Below are 24,865 nucleotides of genomic sequence, written 5' to 3' on the forward strand. Positions count from 1 at the left end.
TGAACCCAACTGTTTGATTTCCATAGAGTAAGCAGTTTCGATCTCTTTATATGTAAAAACTGTAGCAGTGAAAGCTAATGCTTTTTGTCCTTCTTTTTTCACAATGAAATTCCAAAGTGATTTTTATATTTAATCCCATGTTGACCTCATAGAAGAATCTAGATATATGAAGTAAAAGCCTTTGCTTTCTCTTCTATTTGTCTAGGCAGTCATGCCATTCAGGAATAAAAATCCTCAGCTTGCTGAGAACGGCGACTAAAGTAGCCTGTCCTCATGTTTAAGTTTTCAAGAAAACTCAGTAGCTGGACAGTCTTGCCTGTGACGTATTGACCTTCTATCTGGGGACAATGTGGCCATTTAGCTTTGGCTGCTATCTGAAATGAGTTTGAGTGTCTCAGCTCATTTCATAAGAAACACAAATAAAGCCCACATAATAAAGCATGCAGTTTGGGATTATTGCCAGTCTCTGTTCAGAAGGTGCCCAGAACTATATTTCGGAAAACTAAATTCCTGTTCCACGTAGATAGAGACTCTTGTATTTTCAGATGGGTCCAGTTGGAGGGCAAGCAGGGAAGAGAGAGAAAAGAAAATTGTAAACTGTGAGCATCATGCTGGAGGAAATGCCTGTGGTGACCCAGGCTGAAGGCCCGCACAGCAATCTCGAGGACCCCACGTTCAAACTGGTGGCACATCTGAACCCGCGTGAAGTCGAGGGCAGGGGCTGTCTCTGCTCTCCCACTTTACCTTCTGCTCTCCAGCTTCTTCAAAGCTGCATAATAAAGAATGGTATGGACTTCACTTCTTACTGCCTTCACCTGCCCCTGTCACAGCTCCTACTCCCAGAGCGGCCAAGGAGGCAAACGCTCAGAGGCTCACTGTCAGTGGTCTGTCTCCACTCTGCCTGTCCGGCCAGAGAAATAGGCTGCCGGGCCTGGTTGTGGCTGAAGCAGGGGCTTTGTCATTTGGGTAGAACCCTGAACAAAATTTTGTGAGGATGAAGTGTTGGCCAAACAATGTCTCAGATTTCAGATTCAGAGTGGTCATTTCATCAAGGGAGGATACTTTCGTTTGCTTGCATGTTTGTCCTTATGTTTCTTTCTCTTAAACAAAAGTAAACCATGTTCACTAAAGAGAAGAATTCTAGTAAATGCAGATAGGTTCAAAAAAAAATTTTTTTTAACTGTCTGTATTCCTCCTACATAGACATAAACTGTTAAATGCCTGCTTTGTGTGTACCCTTCAATCAAAGGTCTATGGGTATGTACATATGTAAATTTTTTATAAAAATAGGAGTCATTTTGTACACACCGCTTTATGACTTTTATTTTCACAGAATGCTATTGTATCTTTCCATATATTCCTAGGCATTTATGTATAATCTCACATTTAACAGCTGCCTTATATTCTATCATAGACAATCCCTTCTTTCTGAACAATAGACTCCTTCCCCCCAATTTTATTGATGGTACGAAGCAGTGATTAACTTTCAAAGGTGATTTTTATTGTATAATCTAGTTTTCAAATATATCCGATTTAGAAGTATTTGATTACTGAGAGATTCCTTCCAGTATGAGAAATTATGCCTTTTACAGAAACATGAATATAAGTCAACATTTATTTTTAAAAAAATACAACCTTTTTCTCTCCCCATGTGGATTAAGTTATATTAAACACTCCCCACATATATTTACATGAATTGTGTGTGTGTGTGTATGTGTGTGTGTGTTTAGATATATATATATAAACATACCCTAGAACTGCCACATGATACCCCCTTTTAATGTAATGGAAAATTGTTACTTTAATTCTTAGGGTTGATTCTTATGTGGGTAAATGGAAAAAAATATGCTAGGAATACAAGATGCATGAAAAATGTTTTAAAGTCTTTATTAGGCTTGAAATGATGAGAGTTTACATAATTAATCATAAGGGGATGTTTTTAGTCACAGAAATGATCATTAGTATCGCACTAGAGTTAAGTAATCTTTATAGCAATATAAAAATGCCATTTCACCCTTAGATCTTACCGAGATTTTGTCTCTCTTTTATTCTCTCTGGCATTACAACACTCAGTAATTGAATGCTACTTAATAATGAGGGTGGGTAATGAAACCATCTAAGCTAATGTGTCCATGGAAATTTCTGAAGCACAAACCCCAAATATCACCACAGTATGTTGTGTTAGCCCAAAGCTAGGAACAAGAGAAATTAAGTGCTATCATGGTGGTGTTTAAAAAATTACCCCCACTTTTAAAATTAATAGCCTTTGTTCTTCTTCTTCTTCATCTTTTTTTTTTTTTTTTAATGATCTTTTAAGATGCAAATTCTATATTTCAGCCTTGGTTCACATTTTTGTCAATTGCTTTGGTGGGGGCCGTCATAAATTTTAACTCTCCTTCCTAAATTATAAGAATGTCTGGAGTGAGTTTTTTGATAAACAGAAGGTTCGTATTTGGTCTATTTTGACAAAGAGGCAATAATAAAGACAATTAGCGAGTTCCATTTGCTCACAGGAGAATATAGGTCAATAGTCAACGGTGCAGTCTCTGGAATCAGAGTGACTTTGCTTGTACCTGGGTGCTGCCCTTTACTTGCTGGATGACCTTAGAGTGATTTGCTACCCCCACCCTCCCCCCCCAGGGTGTTTCAGCTGAAAAATGACGATAAAAATGTGAAGATTAAGCGAGGAAATGCAAGGTGTGCACCATTGTACCTGACAGAGAAAAGAAGTTCAATACATTTTTAACTATTGTTTAAAAAGTTGGCTAAGTGTACTTGAATATTTAATGGAGCGAAATTAGACTTTATTTTGATCCCCAAACACAAAGCCTATGAGTTAGGGTTGTTGCAGATTTTTCAGTCTATTTGGTTAGAAATAATTGTGTCATCATCTAACTAAAATCCCTCAAGAACTTACTTCAAAGACATTTACATTTATAGAAACAAAAGCATACAACTATGGGGTAGGTGTTTTGACTTTTCTCTGATCTGTTCAGTAAAACGAGCCTTCAATTGAGATACATGTCTTCTTATCACAAATGTGTTCTCATAATGGCTTTTAGCAAATGTAACTTATTGAAAATAGGAAAAGCTGCCTAAAGTATCATTTAATGAAACACCTTTAAATTTAAAAAAAGCAAGAATATCTCTTGTGCCTTCGAAATGGAACTTAATTGGTTCTAAACATGAACAGTTGGATTTTGATCTCAGGGTATAAAAAAAAAGTTTGATTTTGACTATAAGACTGGTTTAAAATTTAACTGCAAGTAATTGATTTGTAAAATTTCAAAAGCAACTCTTTAATCTTTTACTAAAGTATTAATAAGTTAATAACCTTATTTCATTGAATTTGCTCTTTCATTATATAAGTCCAGCTTCTTGAGTAGGTCCTTGTTCATTCAAAAAATATGCTCTTATTTTTTGAAACGTCCATCTTGCTGTGTAAGAAAAATGAATTTGTGGCATCTTTTCTTAGTTGCAATTTTCCATTAAAATTTACCTTTAAGTGAGAGTGAGGTGGGGGAGGGTGAGAGAGAGTGACCAAGAAAAGGTTTCTTAACCTTATACTTACGTGGGCTCTGAATTTTAGCAAATCTGGTTTTTAAGTAAATTCCAATTTTCTTTCATCTTTACTGACAATAGATATAGTTGGATAGAAGATCATCAGATTCCTTTGTCTATACATTTAGAAAAGCATTCTTTTTATGACTATCACATAGAAAAGAATATAAATCCTGTCTACCTCATGATAAACAGACTTTTCTATTCTGTTTTGTGAGAAACGGTTTATACAAACTTGTTCTGCATCTATACTCTAATTATCAAATTTTTCTCAGAGTTGGTCATACATCACTTACTGAAATACTGACATCCATTTTAGGGCTGGGATGACTGTCGCTTCACTATGAAAAGAATTTTTTAGAAGGTGAGTTATGCATGTTCAGTACCTCTCAACTGTTAGAAGATTGGCATATTTAAATGCTCTAATGATGGGGAAAAGTATAGATCAATTGTCTTCCATTTGAGATCAATAAGTTAACTGATCTGAAAGGAAAAGCAAAAACAGGTGATGCTTTCGTAATCTGTTTGACTCTATGAAAGATGATGACTGTCTGAGTCTGTGTGCGTAAATGGGAAGAGCTGGGTTTAGTAATTCATGACAAGTGGCTCTTCTGTCATCTTTTAAAAACAAATAGATCCATGTAATGGTTAAAGGTGACTCTAACATCATAGCCCTGTTACGGGATCGTCGACAAAGATTCCTGAGCACAGATTTTATAATTTGACTGGATCTTTTTTAAAAACATGTTTATTTATTTATTTTGAGAGACAGAGAGAGAGAGAGTGCAAGCGGGGAAGGGACAGAGAGAGAGAGAGAGAGAGAGAGACAGAAAATCCCAAGCAGGTTCTGTGTTGTCAGCACAGAGCCTGATGCAGGGCTCGATCCCATGACCCTGGGATCATGACCCGAGCTGAAATCAAGAGTCAGAGGCTCAACCAACTAAGCCACCCTGGCATTCCTGATTCTAGATCTTTTTTAAAAAGCATATTTCCTTTTTAAAGCTCAAGCCTTGAGCCTTTATCAGAGCTTCCAATAATTCATGACAGTTTTAGGTAGTGACCGTGACTCAGGAGCAGTTGAGAGGATGAGATATTCATTTTCTTGTTTGCTTGCCTGTGATCTATCTAACACCTTGGAAAGTAAGATACATCACAGCAAATTTTTTTTTTAAATCAATGTTGTATTGTTAGCGCCTAGAAGAGACTTCAGCACATAGTAGGGCCTCAATAAATATTTGTGGCATGATGACATCAGCTGAAGAAAAGAAAAGACTCTGTTCAGAGAGGAAGAGACAGCAATGGAGAAGCAATGCCAATTTTCAACCACAGCAGACAAAGAAATCCCAGCTTCTCTAGTCCTGAAAGTTTGGAGATGGGCATGAATGATGGTGCCCAGTTGAAATCAGGCAAGGAGTGTCATTTAGTTTCCTAGTTCCCCCTTCAGTCACCCTGCAGCCTGCTGTGTCTGGGTGCCTCTTACCTCTCTGCCTCTTAGTCTCACTGGGGTTTCTTCCTCTCCCTATTGCCCCTCTCCCCCACTTGTGTCAACATGAAGCCTGGGCTTTCTGGGTAATGAGCAGGACAGTGATGTGGTTGAGAATTCAAGAGGGCTTCAAGACGCACTCGGGTGTCAGTCCAGGATCTGCACTTTGATGTGTCTGATCCCACACAAGCTCCTTAGTCTAGCTCAGCCTCATTTTCCCCATCTGTATATTTGTGTTCATAATAGTTGTGCCTATCTTGTTGGCCTGCTGAAGGATGAGTACTCATTGGTATGAGTACCCAATGACAAAGACATGTCGTGGGTGGCTAACTGCTTTCAAGAAGTAAAACTTTGGGGTGCCTGGGTGAGTCAGTCGGTTAAGTGTCCTACTGGGGCTCAGGTCATGATCTCACAGTTCATGGGTTCAAGCCCCACATGGGTCTCTGTGCTGACAGCTCAGAGCCTGGAGCCTGCTCCGGATTCTGTGTCTTCCTCTCTCTCAGTCCCTCTCCTGCTCATGCTCTGTCTCCGTCTCTCAAAAATAAATAAATGTTTAAAAAAAAAAGAAAAGAAGTGAAACTTCATGTAGAGGGACTCGGAATAATGCTCTTAGCACAGGACTGGCTCGTGAGCAGCCTTTGACAGTATGTGAGGTTCTGCTTCCGTATGTGCGTCTTTTCATTCCTCCCAGTGTGGAGAAACAGAATATGAGTAGGAGGCAAAGGAGATGGAAAGTGGGAAGATTCTGACCCCAGCAAAGGCTTTGGAGTGAAGGATAGTTCTGTATTTCACAGCATCCCTGGGCTGGTGTTCTCCAGGACCTGAGATGAGCCAGACGTATGTAAGTCTCCACACTGAAGTGATCTACATGCATTCAACCCTTTCCAGTCTGGGTGTTAAAATTCTTTCCATATATCATCATGGTCATTTGAGTTTTGCTCTTGCAGAAGACGTTTCTTCATAGATTTTGTTTCTCTTTTTAAGTTTATTTTATTTTTAAAAAAATTTTTAATGTTTAATTTTGAGATAGAGGGAGAGAGTGAACGAGCAGGGGAGGGACAGAGAGAGAGACACACACACAGAATCCAAAGCAGGCTCCAGGCTCTCAGCTGTCAATGCAGATCCCGACATGGGGCTCAAACTCAGAAACCGTGAGATCATGACCTGAGCCGAAGCTGGATGCTTAACCGACTGAGCCACCCAGGTTCCCCTTTGGAAGTTGATTTTAAAAGGTTAAAATAGCATTTGCCATCAGGTCGTTGCGTTGGATATGTTAGGCTGGGGCTTGGTGGGCTGTTTATGTTTTTCATATGCTGCTGGGGAGAAGACTGTGGTGCTTCATGTGTGGTCTCGTGGTTCAAGTGGCCAACTTCACTGTGGGTGTGGGTAAGCGGTTCACCTTCCAAGAGAAAGAAAGAAACAATTTGACAGGCTTTTCCCACTTAACTATTAATAATCCATTTGAAGACAAATAGAACTCTTTATTCAAATACCTACGCATAAACATAAGCCGAGGCTACTAATTTTCGTGTATAGAATATGCAATTAGAACAAGATAATAAAGAAAATAAGCACCTAATTACAATTTGATGCCTTTATCATTAACCTTCAACTGTTAGGAATGTGAATTCTTTCGCTTGCTTCCTTTTGTAACTTTAAACAAAGATAGAAGCATTCAGGCTATTCCTTTTTACAAATCTTTTCTGACACCCTCAGCCCCTTCTCAGGTACTGACTCCTTAGAATTCAAATATTCTTATCTTTGTAGCAGCCTAAAGCTTTCTCCTGCCTCTTTGCCCTCCCACTTTTGTATACACCATTCCCTCCATCAGGAAAGCCCTTCCTCTGTCACCCCTAATATTGAGATTTTGTTCAAACAACCTCTCTCCTACAAGGGAGTCTCCCAGGCAGAGAACTCTTTGAGAAAGCATTTTATTTTTTGTGGGTTCCTATTAATCAACTTGTCGATCTAATTATGTGTTTACACATCTGTCTCCCCACCTAGCAAGACTTAATTTTTTTCAGGGACCTGGCCTTGGGATGGGGTTCCTTTCTGTTTGTTTTGTAACATAACAGTTTTATTGGGATATAATCCATGTGCCATGTGATTCGCCCACTTAATGTGTATAATTCAACGGTTTTTAGTATATTCACAGAGTTGGACAACCATCTCTACAATCAATTTTAGAACATTTTCATCACCTCAAGAAAAAACCCTGGACCTATGAGCAGTCATTCCCTTTTTACTCTTCAATTGTCTCCCTGAACAACCCCCCCCCCCCCCCGCCCCCCGCCGCCGCCCTCCACTATTAGCCAGAGAGAACCACTAATCTACTTTCTGGACTTTTTATATAAACATCATTTGCTTTTAAACTGCACTGCACAGAAGTAGAAGCAAAGAAAGTTTGTTAGAGGCCAGATTAAAAAATGCATCCCTAAATATTTTGCCTTACTGCGGGAGAGAAGCCCACTGGAATGAGCCCTATTATTTTAACTATGGGATAATACAAATACCAGACCATCGCAGGTTAAACTCAACAAAGAACACTTTACCTGCTCTTTCAGAGAATCACTATCAGCAACAATATACCAGGAGGCAGTTATGTAGCTCCTGTCACATATTTTAGGGGCTCAGTTCTGTTCAGTTTGGATACAATTCTGGAAGAAGAAAAGCCACCTCTTAGTATTATGTGCAAGCCACTTGCCTTCTCTTGTCATAACAGAATGCTGACATAAATCTTTTTTTAATAAAATGAACTATTAAAATTATTTCTTTCCTGAATGATGGCTGAAACAGATGTATTTTAATCTACAGGGCATAGAAAATGAAATTTACGTGTCACTGAGGTCTCTCTGGTTAATAAATGTTTTAAATAGAAAGAAAGCACTAAGCTAAATAAATATGGAACTATGCTGCTTTGCATAAGATTAAAGAAGTAAAATTAGAGGTCTTTTTCTCCAGCAAAGAACTGATTTATAAGGTGAAGGTATCTTATACTATCAAATACCAGTTTTTTAGAATATCCTGAAAATGCTGCCTTGCTGTTCTTCTTAAAAATAAAAAATAAAAAATAAAAAACAAAAACCTGCAATATGTAGTTCAAAATATTGCCTCTGCATTTCTAACTTGACTGGTTAGACTGGTGTGTCTGTTATGTGAGTACCAGCCTGATTGTTTTCACTAATATTGGGACATTTTCTCTCTTTTTGTGTGCTGGTGAAGTGGAAAAAAACTCATGTTCCATTTAGGACCTGGCTCTAAAATTTTACACTTTTTTTTTTTGTTTATAAAAGATCATAAGGTTTACCTACATTTTGTTTGTTACTGTCAGACAGTGTCCATGATTAAAAATGAGGAACTCAGTACTGCCCTTTAAAAGGCTTGGCAGACAATTGGTTTTTTTCCTTTAAAAAACAAACAAACAAACAAACAAACAAACAAACAAAACTTTTCCTGGGTGCTTTGAACTGTTGCCAAACTAGATAAGGGTAAAAATGGCTGAGTTTTCCTAAATGGCTTGAATGGAAAAGCTTCAAATAACTTTCATGGACAGGCAGTCTAAACATGCATGCCACGAATCCATTTCCCCCAACCTATTTGTCCTCCCACTTTTGATGAGATATATCCCTGGTGGAATCAACCTTGGAAAAATAAAATGGCAGCTTGGATGACCTGCCTTGTACCCTGAACACCACAATGCCTTGAAAGCTACTCTTTTCATTGTAGTCAATGGGCTGAAAATACAGGAATTCTATTCCAGATTCACCTTGCTATAGTTAAAAATTGTGGCAAAGTCATTTTTAAAAAAGTGTTTCTAGGAAGGGCTCAGGTACTACCCTAGTCTGATTAAAACGGGTTGTGGGTCCCCCTCCTGCTTTTAAATTGCAACAAGACAGACTCTGATATGATGCACAGATCTTTTTTTTTTCACAACAAACTGAGTTTTAGAATTATAATTTAGAGTGTATTGGATGTATCACCAAAAGACAGGGTGGTTGTGCAATTGTAAGGGAGTATTGTATTGTTGCTAGTCTGAGTAAATCTAAATCTTTTCAAGCTTTGGTTGAGTGGGTTAATTCCAGGACCTGAATTACAAGTGCAATTTGAATTACATTGCAAACGCTGAACTTCCTTCACTTTAGCGAAGTGCTTTCTTTTCCCCTTCTCAGACTTATGAATTCTAGCTATTTTGTTGGTTTTCAAGTGTTGAAATATTTCTGTTAGCTGTAAAAAATAGCAGTTCCAACTAGAAATGGAGGAAAAGATTTTTTCCCTTTGCCCCTTTGTTTATTAATTCCCCCCTGTCTCTTTTTTTGGTTTGCCTCTATTTTGTGAAATCTCCATTTCTAACATCAATTTAAGCCTTTAAAATCGTAGCAACTCCTGAACCATTCCAGGCAGTACAGCATTAACCCTTTGATCCTAGCATATTTTGTAGAAAGAGTGCCACAAACACTAAGAACAGGTTGGGGCCGAGGGTGGCGGTGGATGACAACAAATGAACAGGTAAGAAATTAATATATGATCTATGATACAAATTGGGATTTCTGGTTTGAGGATTTTCCCAAGCATCAACAAACACGGATGAATATAGTCTCTTAGAAACCCTGTGAGGTAGAGCCATAGGATGACACTGATTTCATAGACAAAGAACAAAGAGGTTAAGTGGATTGTTGAGAGCTTGAATTCCTGTCTCCCCACCTGATTCTAACCACTGGTCCTCTGTGGGGAGGATGGAAAAGTCCAGCAAAGAGGAAACAGCAGGCTTGGGGTGGGACCGGAGTTTCTGCTGCAATGCTGGAGATAATGTCAGGCATTTTAACAGCCGGGGGAGGTGGTAGGCAAACCGCCCGGTAATTATTTAAGAACATAGCAATTTATTTGTAGCATAAAGTCTAAGATCAAGCTGCTCAGGCATGACACTATAGTTTTCAGACTGTGGAGGTATTTATCTCCCAGTCTTCACAAAGGAAGTCTGATTGAATAATTGTTGTCAGAAGACAAGAAAATGCAGGTTCATATTGGGAGTTCAAAATCTTGACAAATTTTTTAAGAGAACCTGTAAATGGGGTACTAAATCTGTAGAAAATTGCAGTAATCAAGGGCTTTCAGCAAAGAGCTAGAAATGAGTAATCAATCTAGAACATCACACGCTGTGGTGACAGTGTATTTTGAGGGCTTTGTTCATCTGTGCCTGCACTTCCCTCCCAGATTTAAAGACCCCATCCATTAAAGCACCTTTCCTGCATGGGACCTGGGTAACATGGCGGCTCATTTACTGAGGACCAAAGAAGACAGTAGGAGACCCGGCAGGAAACCCAGGACCCCTCTCTGTCCTCACTCAGGAGATTATCACTCCAAACAACACGATTGCAGACTTTTTCTGGCTTGCACATTTGTTGATCTTCTTTTGTTTCTCTTGTTTTCCCAACATCACGATTTAACTAAGGCAGATTTATCCAATCAAACCTTACGCAACTAACAAAATGTTTCATTGTAACCACTGAATATTTAAATTTAAGAAGAGATAGTGAAATATATTATTTTCAGCTTACAAAAATATTTAAACAGAACACTATGCTTTTCTCCAAAAGTGAGAGGGGAAATGGCTTTGAGGAAAACTGTACAAAAAATGACTGTGGTTCCAGATCAGGGATTAAAATAGAGTGGAATTTCATTTTTAAAAAATCATCTGATGTTTTCTCTCCCAAATCTATATTTTATAAAAAGTTTTGCTTCGTAGGTGAAATTTTTATTTTAATAATTTCCATATTACACGTATATAAAGGCAAATGCAACTTCACACATGTTTATTATATATTTCTATAAATCTATAACTTAGAATATCTCAATGTAACATCCCATTAATCCACGCAAAGTGGAAATTTTTCAATTGGAAAAACGTGAGAAAGTGTCCAAGCATGTATTTGTGTCATCTATTAACTAAAATATAGTCTAAATGCAGAATCCTATATTGATGGAAAGTACAGTGACATTTGTTCCTCTTCTGTTTTCTTTCTATTTTAGGAAAATAGCATTATAAGGATAGGAATGATGCAATGTTCAGGCAGTAAGTTTTAAAACAAAGTCAGAGGTTGTAAAATTTAACGTTCTCATAACAGCATTAACTTACTCGGGTTGTACATATAGTACATTAAGGGATCGCATTTTGCTGTCTTCTATGTAATTGGAAATATTCTATATGTACAATTTGAGTGAGTTAATGTTTCTAGGAGAACCTTAACTTTTGCATTTCTTGACTTTTTTATGTTTGAATTTGTAGCTTTAACATTTGCATTAACATAGTTATTTGCATTTCATTACAGCTGATGTTAGCATATTCAAGGACTAAAGTCGTAAGTGAGTGTTTACTTAAAGATCTGTTTAAACGAAAATATTCAACCTTTTTTTTTTTTTTGGTTTACATATTTATGGTTGGAAGGTATACTAGTTTAAGACTGTGATTTTTTTGTGTGCTAACTTAAGACTAACAATTTTTATGCATGGAAATTTGGCAACAATTGAATGGGTGAGTAAAGGAACAATCGCTACAACAATTTAGCAGCAACATTAGATACAGAAAAAGGTGGCAAAAAGATCAGTGGTTTGTTTGAATTAAAAAGCAGCTCTCAAGAAACTTGTCCCAAAGAAGGGAAGAATGTCTCAGCCTTTTATAGTATCTATCTGTTGGTTTTTGCTGTTCTAAACGCTCTTATTGTGTTGTTTTAAATATTCTCCAATTGAAAGGAAGAATGCTATTTCTCCAATTTTGCATATAAAGAAAACAAGTTCCTAAGGGATCACATGATTATCTCAAAGAGAAAAAAGACCGGAGGGCATGCTATACTGAAAAAAATCTGGAAATCCAATTGTACATTGATTTTTGGAAATTTATATGAAGATATAGATGTAAACAAATGCAAATGGAAGGGATAAGGGAAAAAATACCTACTCTTTTATTTATGAAGAAAAGTTTAGCATAAGGAATCCCTTCCTCAGAGTATAGACCTCATGCAGACAGGCGCTGTCCTGTTTTTATATCCTAGTCTCTAGCACATGCTAGGAACATGTGAACTCTTTTTCTAAATAACACAATTAGTACCAAAAAATAGCCAATTTGCTTTACTCTATGTGCTTCAAATTATGTTAACCTTAACCAAAAGTTATATTTTTAGGGGACAGCTACTACTTAAGAGTGGAATGAAGACAAGTCTGTCCTGTCTTAGATTATGCTCCTTTTTATCGTAGGAGAGCAAAAGTTGCTACCCTAAAATTGCCTCTTTGGCGTGTTGGTTATTTTAAGCTGGCTATTTCTAAGAAACAGCAGACACAGGAGAAGCTTTGAAAAACAAGTACAAGTTACCCTTTTGTAAGATTCATTTACATTTATAAGGGAAATCTCTATTTGCAAGCCCGAGTCTCTCAGAAGGACGAGGATGATTCTAAATCTCTAGGAACTGTTACTGTTTGGAGAAGGCACTGGACTTAAACCTGTGTAGCAGCTCTACCAATTGTTAATTGTGCTTTTACTAGTTACTTTCCTTAACTGACTCCCCATCCCCAACATCTTCTTTGTCTCTAGGCTGAAGATAGTATTTCGGGTGGTGGCTTCAGGCTTTTCAGGGAATTGCTGAGTTTTCTTGGGTCTCTCTCCTGTATACAGAAGGTTTACATGTTATTAAACTTTTGTTTTCTTTTTTTTTTTTCTGTGAATCTGTTTCATGTCAATTTGATTCTTAGACCAGCCAGAAGAATTTTGAAGAATATAGAAATTTTTTTTCCTTTCCTCAAATATACAAAATGTTCTTAGGTATTTGTAAAGATTGTGCATAAAGATGTTTTAAAAGATTATATATCTGTAATAAGGATTTTATGTTTCTTAACTGAAAGTTGGTTTCAGTTAAACTAAGTTAAACCTTTTTGTTAAAGGTTTAGCACTTTCACCACAGAAGGTGCAAAAATTTGAGTTTCATAAAACTTTCAGGGAATAAGAATTTCCTGTTCCCTTTAATGGGTCTTTCCAGTTAGACAAAAATCAAATTGACATGAGACAGATTAACAGGAGAAAATCAAATTTAATTTCATACTAAGAGGAATCCGCACGGACATGAAATTCCAAAGACAGGTAAAATATATGTGGTTCTGAACTAAGGAGAAGGGGAAGGAATCTGGAACTTTAAAGGAAAAGAATGGAGTTCACAAGAAGATAAAAAAGAGCAAATGTTTCATAAACAAATGCGTGTTTGGACACTCGGAAAGAGTAGGAAATAGAGAACTTTGATCAAATAGGTCTTTCCAAGTTTCTCCCTATCTGCCATACCTAATTTATATCATAATGTAGTTCTCTGTGGTGATAGCTCTCTTCCTGGAACAGGTCCTTTACATTCTTTTTAGGCAGTTTAGTGAGGAGGTAAAGAGCTTTTACTGAATCTGCTAGGTTTCAATTGCTTTTTAAATCAAAATAATCTTCATGCCAAAGTGACTTATCTTGGGCTGGCCTGCCCTTGGCCCCTACAAAACCATATTAGAGATTAATATAGACACTATGTAGATTTAAATTTTGAGGAGAAAGGGGGGACAAAGAGAAGAAAGAAATGTGGAAAGAATCCAAGAAAATAAAAAGCAGTAAATCACATTTATCTATTCATTCGACATATATTTATTGAACGCCTATTATGTGCCGTATGTCTGAATGCTGGGTATACAGCACTGAAGGAGACAAATAAAGACTATGCTCTGATGGAATTTGCCATCTAGTGGGTAAGACAGTAAGAAAAGAAATATGTAACTAAGATTATTTCACATAGTTAAGTGCAATAGATAAAACAGGTGGAAGGGAGCTATTTAAAATCGGATAGTCAGGGGGAGGGGTGGGTACTTTAGATTTGATGATTGGGGAAGACTTCTCCCAGGAGGTCACACTTGAGGTATGATGCCTGAAAGATGGAAGAAGGCAGCCATGTGACATCTAGAGGTAGAATTTTCTAAGAGCAAATAAAGCTGAGCCTGATGTGCCTGAGGACCATAAATGAGGTCAGGGTCACCAGAGTTTAGTGAGAAGGAGGCAAAATGCTAATAGGATCCTGATCATGTGGAGCTTCCTCAGCAGTAGAAGAGTTTGGATTTTGCCTTATGTGTCACAGGGACCACTGGCATGAGAGACCTAGCTAAGATTTTTTCAGTTACTCATTCATTCACCCATTCATTCACGCAGTCATTTGTTTGTTTAATAGACTTTATTTTTAGAGCCATTCAGGTTCACAGCAGCACTGAGTGCAAAGTACAGAGTACCCACATTCCTGCCCCACCCCTCCAAACCTTCCCCATTATCAACATCCCTCACCAGAGTGGTACCTTTATTACAATCAATGAATCTACATTGACACATACATAATCATCACCCAAAGTCCATAGTTTGCATTAGAGTTCACTCTTGGTGTAGTATTTTCTGTGGGTTTTCACAAATGTATAGTAACATGTGTCTACCATTATAGTATCACACAGAGTAGTTGTACTTCCTTAAAAATCTCTATGCTCTTGTGTGTTCATCCTGCCCTCTCCACAGACCTCAAGCAACCACAGATCTTTTACTGTATCCATAATTTTGCCTTTTTTAGAATGTCCTGTAGTAGGAATCATGCAGTCTGTAGACTTCTTACAGTATGTAGGCTTTTCACATAGTAAGATGCATTTAAGTTTCCTCCATGTCTTTCCATGGCTTGATAGCTCCTTTCTTTTTAGTGCTGAATAATATTCCATTGTCTGGATGGACCACTTTACCCTGGCAATTTGTCTTTTCACTCAGCTAAATATGTGCCATATGTGTATTTGTCACAGAGGATATAGTGATTAGCTAAATAAATTTAGCCTGTGGAACTCACAGTCTAGTGGGGAATATAGATGGAAAATTAATAAAAACAATGAATGTAAAATTGCAAGCAGATATGTGTTCTGAAGGACTGGAACACCTTTTGTTAGGTATGTGTAAAGAGAGCCTTGGAGTCAGACAGGGATTTCCTGATCAAATGACACTAACTTGGAGTGGGGTCTGAAGGATAAAGTGAAGAAGGAGGCAGTGGGGGAGACAATATCCCAGACAGAGGAAGCTCGCCTCATTCAAGGAGCAGAAAGAAGGTCCAAGAAGCTAGAGCACAGCTCTCAGTGGGAGGCAGGGTACCTGACTGCACAGGAACTGGTGGGATGGGGGAAGATCACACTTTCATTGTAGAAGCAGTGGGAAGGCCTTGGTGGGTTCCAAGCAGGAGAATGAAGAATGACGTGGGCAGAAGAGTGTGCTGGAAGAATAGAGGCTGGGGGGGGGGGGTGGGCAATGAGAGCAGGAAGGAGACTTTTCAGCAGTCCTCACGGCAGCACCAGAGGTTTGAATACCGGTGGTGCAAGAGGAGATAAAGAAGGTAAGCGGGCTGGAGAGGTAGTTTGGAAGTGAAATTGACTGGAACGAAAAGTGAGGGAGCAGGAGAATGAAAGCAGTCTCCTGGATTTCGGGCCAGAACAAGATGGACTGAGACAGGGAGCATTAGATGGAGATCAGGGTTGACTATAAAATAATCTAGGAATCTTTTTCCACACTAGGAAAAATGTATCATTGGGCTGCTACCAGCTGTATGCAGATTCTAGAACCAAAGAGGACAAATCCTTGCTCAAACTGTAAAGAGGAAAACCATCTATCGGGGCCAGCGTTTCACAGAGGAACTGTAAGTACCAGAATTAGACACGGAATTCTTTTCCTTGTTTTGGAACTTAGTGACTGAGCAAAAGTGAGACTCATGCAAATTTTGTAGAGCTTTACTTGTTTTTAGAATCAGCAAGATTTGTGAGAATAGCATCACATTTTCCTATAACTTTTTAAATAGATGATAGCCTATAATAAAATGAAAATAATATTTATGGAAAGCATAATATGCATTCAGAATGGTCTTATACAATTTATTATTTGTATGATTTATTTCCTATAATGCTAAAATCACCCAACAACATTTATTAAATAAGTACTCTTTTCATCTCCAGTGCTGTGCTATGCTGGTAAATGTCTAACAACTGGCTCTCTGGGGAAAGCAGAGAGCTCTGTTTGTGGCTTTTGCCAATTTCCTTCTCTGTGGTGTAAATTTTCCCATCGTGGCCAATTCAAACTACCAGGGTGATGTCGCTGAACATAAAGTTGGGAAGAGATGTGTGTACAATCGTTTCCTCAGTCCATGTGAGCCCGCTCCAGCACAGCACTGAATCTCCCTTTTATTAATGAGGAATTCAGGCCTCAGAAAGTGAGAAACTTACCCAAGTTCACAGAGATTAAGTGGCAGAGTGAGAATTTACACTCTGGCAGAGATCCCAAAGCCTGGGTGTTTAACTGCTATTCTGTGCACACCAATGGTTGAATCATAATGTTGAAAGTTTGATGCAAACCCAGGACTCATTTCAGTCCAACTGCTTTTAACGGCAAGAACACTGAACCCCAAAAGGCTTTTATTGATTTCCTCCAGATGAAAGGCAGCATATTAGCAAAGCCAGGGCTATAACCCAATTCTTCTGTCACAGCTTTATGCTATGCTGTAGCTGCTTGGTTTTCTCAAACTTCCTCCACAAAATGTTTAAATAATTTATTTTGTAGGAAAAGCAATTGTTGGGAATTTTTTTTTCTTTCCACATATTTGGAGTGAAAAATCTCATCATGTGGCAATGCAGCTCAACAATATCACCCTGCTTGGAAGCAGTTAATTAATTGTGGACAGAATTCCTAAAGAACAGTTATCATAATAGTCATAGTTGGCCATCATTTATTTTGTGCATGCCAGTTTATTTTACAAGATGGCAATAAACTATGGAGATCTAATTGTGCTCCCAGTCATAGGTGCCCTAATGTGTGTGCGTGTGTGTGTGTGTGTGTGTGTGTGTGTGTGTGTAACTGTAAAACAACAGAGAACTCACTGTGTAACTAGTTCTATAATAAGTTGTAAGTAGCTGCAGAACTAAAAATTGAGCCATGCTTGGAGACTCCAAAAGCCCACACTGTAAGAAGCTGGTCCTATGCAATTCCAGCTCATTTTAGGGCCAAAAAATTACACAATTTGCTTTAACCTCAAAGTTAGCAGTGTAAAAGAAGAGAGAATGAAAATGAATTATGGATTGAGCATAAACGTGACACCAGAATTGCAGGACTTCTAGCAAAATTTCAAAATACAATTTGGCCAAGTTACCAATCCTCCCTAAATCAGGGAAAGTAGCTACTCATCTCCCAGCAGTGTTGTTAGCGAAAATTAATTAGCAATGGTATTGCCGTCTACAACTGTTATTTCTAGAGAGATCCCGAATTTCAAGGAGACTCCAATTCTTAAAGCAGTTAAAGATTGAGAATTTTATTACTTACAAGAGGATTTATAGTATGAAAGACTTTATTTACATAATGTTTGACTAGAAGTTTTAAAAAACGACGCAAAACTATGTTCCATGTGGAGAAACATTTTATTTTCTTGATAACTAACTAGGTAAGACTTGCTATTTGTTGCTTCTTAAAAGATTTTATTTTTGTCATCTTGTTCTTTAAGTCAAATGTAACCTACTGAGGATGGCCATAAGAAGCATTCTAAGAGTTACAAGTGAAAATTATTAAAGAAAAGTGACTTTTACTTAGGTAAATGGTTCATTACCTTTTTAGGGGTTTAAATTTGGCCTACCCATGTTTCTATAGCACAGCAGGTGGACATGTGGTCTTAGAAAGGAAATAAGAACTGCATATTATTCTGTTTTTAAAATATGCTCAGCATAGATTGGGCCAATGGAAATATGATACCCAAATTAACATGAGATTGAACAACAGTGTGAGATAAAATGAAGATCTTGACTATGTGCCTGAATGTTGTACATGTTCCTGGGGAGAATCTTTGACCTTTTTTGGAGCCGGCACTTTAAGCCTGGGGACAAATAGTTGCATTTTTGACAGTCATGTGAAGATTACACTGGGGACCAAAGATGTGAGACCCTTTCTCTGTCAGAACTTAGAATTAAACCCACATCAAAAGCATTTCGAGAAGTGGGAGATCAGTGGGACATACTCAGTAAAAAACTCTTAATGAGCAGATAGACTGCTATATAGCTTCTGTGATGTGCGTCAACTTAGTCTTGACATAGCCAATTCCCAATTCTCTGTGCAAGATAGAATAAGGGTAACAAGGATAATTGAAACCCAGAGATAATCCGCAGGTTCCGTTTTAACCCTCAATTGTAACTGACTGCCTTGCAAGCCTTTCAGGAGACCCAGGGAAGAGTTGCACCTCCTTTTTGTGATGTTGGCTATCAGCATATCCTGAAAGTGTTGGGAAACCATGAAGTAAATAGAGAGGTTGTATCATTCAGGGGCCTGGCAGGAAACAGATGGTACACTCAGAAAGTAATCAAATAGAGTTGAATGAAGGGACCATTTTCAAAGATGTGGGTAGGTTCAAGGGAAGCCTAAAGACTGAGTAAACATCCTGGGGGTAGCAATGACCAGGAGCTGTTTCCACCCCTAGGGATGAAGGAGCAAGAGGACAGAGCTGTGAGTTGAACCAAGCTGCCTGGCAGGGTCTGTGATCTTCCCCACAGGAAGGCAACCACTGGCAACCAGAGCTCCACAGAGCAGGAGTCAGGGCAGTAAACACCAAACCCCTCCTTCCTCTCGCCCTCTGATCTCATGCCAGCGCCCCCCACTGGCTGAACCCATTGGGAAGCCAGAAGGAATCGGAGAGCTGTTGATGTGGTCCACAGATGTCAAGGTCCTGGGGCACACAGCAGAGTGGAAAAGGGTCAAGAGTAAATCTAGAGGGAGAGACAGAATATCTAGTCCAGAGGGGAAAATGATTTCAGGGAGCTCAATGAGTCATGGTTACCAGCCCCTGCATTTGAATACAAACCCACACCTTTTAGAAGAGATACTTTTATTTTTACTTTTATTTTTTTAGAGAGAGAGAGATTACAAGTGGGGCAGAAGACAGGGTGGGGGGGGGGAGAGAGAGAGAGAGAGAGAGAGAGAGAGAGAGAGAGAGAGAGAGAGAATCTTAAGCAGGCACCATGTTCAGCGTGGAGCCAGACATGGATCCCAAAACCCTGGGATCATGACCTGAGCTGAAAACAAGAGTCGGACATTCAACCACCTGAGTCACCCAGGTGCCGCGAGAAGAGATACTTTTATTTTTAGAAAGCCAATCAAGACAGAAGGTAAAAGAAAGGAACATTCTCTACGAAATGGCCATCTGCAATACATAACATGTATGTATTGGGAATACAGTCAGTCTTTCATCCTTTAGAGGGAGAGAGAGATAATAAGGGGAAAGTTAGTGCTCGTTTTGCTGTTTAAAATTTGGGGGAACACAAAATCTTCGCTGTGATTATATCAACTTCTATCAAAAGGGAGTCCTGAAGGTTCCTTGATAAATCTGAACGCATGACCATTCCAAAGGGCAATTTGAAGAGTAGAGTTTCCATTGTCCCTTCTGAAATTCAGACCCACACTCCTATATCTCAGTGGCTCGTGAGAGAGACAATGTCACTTGTATCATTAGTTACAACAGAGATCTTAAAATGAGCTTTTCTTATAGATCCAGATACTGTGGGAAACTGAATTGTAGTACCTCAAAGAGTTACAAAAGTATTATAAAGTATTATGGCTTATCTATTTCAGTATGTTTATGGATTCAACTATATAGAAAAGACTGTGTTAATGCCACTTTCTCTCTCTTTATGTTAGCAGAAAAGATATTGTTCTAAGGGATTTCTGGAGATCATCTAAACAAGCAGGAGATCATGAGTGCCTGTCTCCCCCCATCCCTGTCCACTGTTCCTGACAGGCTCCACCCTGTCACATTCCTAAACCCAATCCTACCAGCACTGTGTGCATTTTAACTTTTTTGGTGGCTCAATATTTGTTTGGGGCCAGAATAAGTTTCATGGATACTATCTCTGAATCTCAAGTGCTAGGGTGGGCTCCAAGTACCCAGAGGTTTTCTTGACCCCAGTGGTGGGTTCTCACTTTAGGTAACAAGTCAGATTTAGAGTGGCAAGTTTTCATAGTGCTACCCTGAACTTCAACTGGCTTGACCAAGAAATTGGCACTTTTCCTCAGCCTTTGCCAGACCTACTGTCTCCTGAACAGGGTCTGGACCATGACTGTATAATTTTTCTTGGTGTTCTTCTCAGCTTCTCCTGCTGTGCTCTGCCTCCCATACTGGGCTTCATATAAGCAACTTGCCCCTTTTTCTCCACCTCCCTACTCCTGCCCCCAATCTAGCCATGTTGTCCCAACCCACAGGACTAGGCTTCTGTTTCCAAGAGGAAACACTGAGATGGATTACATACAGAGATTAAGCAGAAACATAGTCACCTCTCCATCATGAGGCTTTCTGCCACATGAGGCTTTCTTCTATTTGTTGCTCACTTGCCGAGTTAGATGTTTTATGTTTTATACTGTCACCTGCCTCCACAAAGGCTGACTTTGTTAAGGCCCTGCTAATCCTGCTAAGGTCAGTCCCATGTCAGGGTAATGGTGATGGTACATTCCCAGCCTATATGGTCCCGGTGTCCTTCTCTTTATTGTCTAATGCTGCTAAAAATCTTCACTCACCTGGAAGTGGATCCACCTAATGTATGACAGGTTGTTTCAGATAAATAAATTCCCTATTTTCCAATAATTGTGTTACAGCAAGATACGGTATTGAAATGTTAGTCTCATGAATAAGAGACACACTGGAGGGCTAGAACTTTATTATTTGCTCTGAAAATGTCATATAAGTTTAGGAAACTTTAAACTCCTCTTTGGTTATTTCATTAGGAAAAAGTAATCTCATTTAACTGGCACTTTTACATCTACATTCATGCTTTTAAAACACTGAAGTGAGTGTTCTACAGCTATGTAAAGAAACACATTATCAAAGCATTAGGAAATGATTAAACTGACATTTTCTTAAGAAAACGAAAGGAGCAGGAAAAAGCCATTCTAAAAGGACTGAGTGCTACATACTCCAGATATTATCTGCAGTGCTTACTCAGGGATCTTTAAAGAAGCTTATTACCAAGTACCCTAAGAAGACAAGTGTGGATGTGTACAGATCAGAGGAATGCAAGTTAATGCACCTGCCAGATTTTACTATCGTACAAAGTATGTCAATCAGCACTCAGACCTTGCATTTAAAAATGTGTTCTTTCAGGTTTTCTCTGTGCTGTATCATTCATAACTTAATCCTCCAAGTCAGTAACCATTCTATGTTGCCAATTGTCACAAATGGCTTATGCACACGCACACACACACACACACACACACACATGCACACGTGCCACATGGCTCTTGAGGTTATTAACAATCTTTTTCCGGACATAAGGAAATATTTTAAAACATGAAAAAGTTAGAATCTTGACTATCTCAGCTGTTCAAGCATTTTCTTATTTGGCTAGCATTTATTAAGCATTTGTTGTATGCTTCACTTTTCATGAAAAGCTTCACTTTTCATGTTTTCATGGATGCTCTCTCAGGTGATTAGTATTGCCAAGTTCTAGGATATGGATTCAATTTGGAGGGAAATTATAGTCTTCTGTGGAAGAAGAAAACTAAACTAAACTAACTTTAAAATAAGCTTAACTGACTTTATTAGGGCAACATTTCTAGCTGTGAGGCTAGCCCCAACAGAAAGGAAAAAGATGAGGAGGTCAGAGAAGGCAGACAATGGTTGTGAGTGGCCTGGCCTCTTTTCTAAGGCCTTGGCCAAGGAGTCTGGAGAACAAGGCCAGATACATGCTTTTTCAACATATATGGGAAGGGTAGTGATCAGGATTGGCAAGTGTTCATTGTATGTTGGTAGGGACACTTTTCAAGGTTGACTACTGACATCTCAAAAGCAATTGGCATAGCTGAATACACTCTCCTTCTCCATATGACGTGTTTCCTTGGTTTCTCAACATCTTTCTTGACAGATTTTCCTCTGCTTGCTGGCTATTCCTTCTCAAGGTCACTTGTAGTCTCAAATGTCGTCGTTCCTGAGGGCTCTGACCACAGAACCCTTCTCTCTTTCCACACTTTCTCTAGGAGACCTTCTTTATCTCTGGGCCTCCAAGACATTGAATCTCTTCCTGAACTTCAGACCCTACAAGCTTACATTGGTATTATGTTCTTTTGGCTAGACATTCCATAAACTGTTCATACTCAACACATTCAGAACCAGGCTCATCTCCCCCTGATGCCCTCCACCTCCTTCTAGACAAACTGCTTCGGGTAGTCGCTGTCTTGGGAAGAACCACCGCTCTAGCCATCCTAGGCATCACTTTTGACTTCTTTTCCCTCTTCGCCGTGCACGTTCTCTAAGCCAATGTCAGCCACCAGGTCCAGTTATAGGCTAACCTATCACACTTTTTATATCCATCTTCTAACCATCTCCACTGCCATCACTTCCTATGTTACAGGAAACCCCCATACAACAAACAGATTACGTAATGAGAAGTTGGAAAACTGAAGAGAGCACAAGACTAAGAATTTTGAGACCTACAGTTTTGTCTCCGTAGCATTCATATCTGGCCAGAAGGATGAGAGATGTCTTTTACAGCACAATGCTGTTGGTGTTTTAGGAGCTAGTGGTGCCTTATTTGTCTCTTTTTTTGTAGAACATAGCACTAGTGCATGTTTTACAAGTGCTTGTTGAATGAGGAACCAACACCAGAGACCATTCATTAATGTAAAATTTTAATAAAGTTTAGACGTTTTTCTGTCTTTAGAAATAAAGACATTTTAGGTAAAGGTGGGATGAAATTAAGTGGATAAAGTGGTACAATGGAGTGGATGGAATCTGCAGCCTCTTCCAAGATCCATAGGGAGAAATAATATAATGTGATGATTAAGGCAACTCCAGGAGCCAGCTATGGTTTTTCCAGATTTTACTATCACAAGATTTCCTCCAGTCAGCCATCTTTAGATATTCCTGGCCTTTCTCGTATTGATTGTTTTTACTAAAATTGGAGTTTCCACCTATACTGAGTGAAGAAAACACAATTGTGATGATGGGCAATTGCTGTTTTGAGAGTTCACACTTGTTTGTCCTACCTCGGGATGGTGTGTGGTTAGGGCTTGTTCTTCCTTTTAGTTGAAATAGCCACCCACCCCATCCTTAGAATAAGTAGCTGGTGCTTTTGGAAAAAAGCCAGAGGAGATCACTGAAGCTTTGTTCATTTTTGGGACAAAATATGTTTCAGCAGTAATCTCCTTGTAGACATTGTCTCTTTTGCGTTGCTTAACCCAAAATGCTTTTTTGGGGAGAGAGAAGTGGGAGAGATTGTGCGAGGGCACTAAGTAACATGCCCAAGGCCTCACACAGAGGTTCTTCTGACTTTTGCCCTGAGTAGAGAGATTTGGGGCAATGTGTGTAGCCTCAGCCATAAGAGTGTTTGTCTAATATTCTGCTCTGAGAGAGATAATAATGAATATGAAATAGAACAATGAGGTAAGAGTCTGGAGACTTGGATTCTCTCTGGTTCTTCTCACTACTAGTTGTGTGATCTTGCCTTGGATGCAGCCTCAGTTTCCTTCTCTGTGACATGGGCATAATAATGCCTACTTACCTACCTCACAGTGCTGATGTTAGGAATAGAGATGATATATATCAAAGCCCATTGAAATTGATTGCTAAGTTCCTTAAGTGTGAAAAAGAGTATCATAATTATTTTTCTGGCCCCACCACTTACTACCTGTGTTGCTATGGCCAAGTTACTTAACTCTCATCTGCCTTGGATTCCTTATCTGTATAAAATTAAATACCTCACAAGGTTGTTTGAAGGTTTAATGGAGACAATCCACATAAAACACTTAGTACAGTCAAGCATATAAGAAGCAGCCTATGAATATCCACATTTTTATCTTTCATGGCATCATGACCTTAAGCACTTACTCTGAAGCATCATTTTAACATCACTGTAGTGTACCCAGATTTACCTGACTTTATAGTATTTCAGGATGTAATGAAAAAATTTATATTGTTGATTTATCAATCATGTCTATCCTCAGCCACCATCTTTTCAAGTTCATATATTCTAATTCTTTCAGATTGTTCTCATACCATGGACTCTATGATCTTTGAATCATTTCTAGCAAAATCTGAAAAATAAAGATAATCCATAAATAAACTAAAATGCAAAATGCCCAGACGTCTGTATGATATTTTAGACATGGCTGTTTCATGTTTATTCAAAGGTTGTTTGCTTCTTTGCCCCCAATATTCTTGTGTGTGTGTGTGTGTGTGTGTGGGTGTGTGTGTGTGTGTTTTCTAGTGAGGAATAGTTGAACTAAACATAAGTCAAGGAACAGGATCAGAAGACCCAGGAACCACCCTTAGTGCTTCCATTGCCTCCCTATGTGTCTTTGGGGTGAGTTTAGTCAATCCTGGAACTTTGAATTTCCTCACCTGTAATAGGAACTTTATAGGACTGCTGTGAGGATAAAATGAGATTATGTATATCGAGAAGTTGGCAAGTAGATCCTGGGTGTAGTGTAGTGGCATAGTAGATCCTCAGAAATTTTAATTTCTTTCTTTTTCTCTTCCTTGATACTTCTTTGACCCATAGCTTCCTAATGTGTGACGTGTAGATTTTTACTCTTGTCTTACATTTCTGTGAGATTCTTTTGAGGCATAGTTAAGGTGCACCTTATGAAGGCACTCAAGTCATTGTAGAGTGTAAAAATATCATTATTCACAATGATGATGGTTAGTGATTTACCAATTTATTCAAGAACATTACTGAGTGTCTGTTATATTAAAGGCAATGTGCTAAGTGTTGGGAATATACTGTTGACTA

General features: G+C 38.7%; 1 long non-coding RNA gene across 1 annotated transcript in view; it reads left to right on the forward strand.

Annotated features, from left to right (window-relative positions):
- The window catches only part of LOC109277950 (uncharacterized), a 208,381-nt gene that overhangs the window by 168,878 nt on the left and 14,638 nt on the right, over nucleotides 1–24,865 (forward strand). The window contains exon 3 of the long non-coding RNA XR_008420086.1: nucleotides 15,638–15,759. This is a non-coding gene — a long non-coding RNA (uncharacterized LOC109277950). The remainder of the gene's footprint in view (nucleotides 1–15,637; nucleotides 15,760–24,865) is intronic.

The sequence above is a fragment of the Panthera pardus genome, unplaced genomic scaffold (genome assembly GCF_024362965.1).
Source record: "Panthera pardus isolate Hobbes unplaced genomic scaffold, ASM2436296v1 HiC_scaffold_7, whole genome shotgun sequence".
Classification (NCBI taxonomy): domain Eukaryota; kingdom Metazoa; phylum Chordata; class Mammalia; order Carnivora; family Felidae; genus Panthera; species Panthera pardus.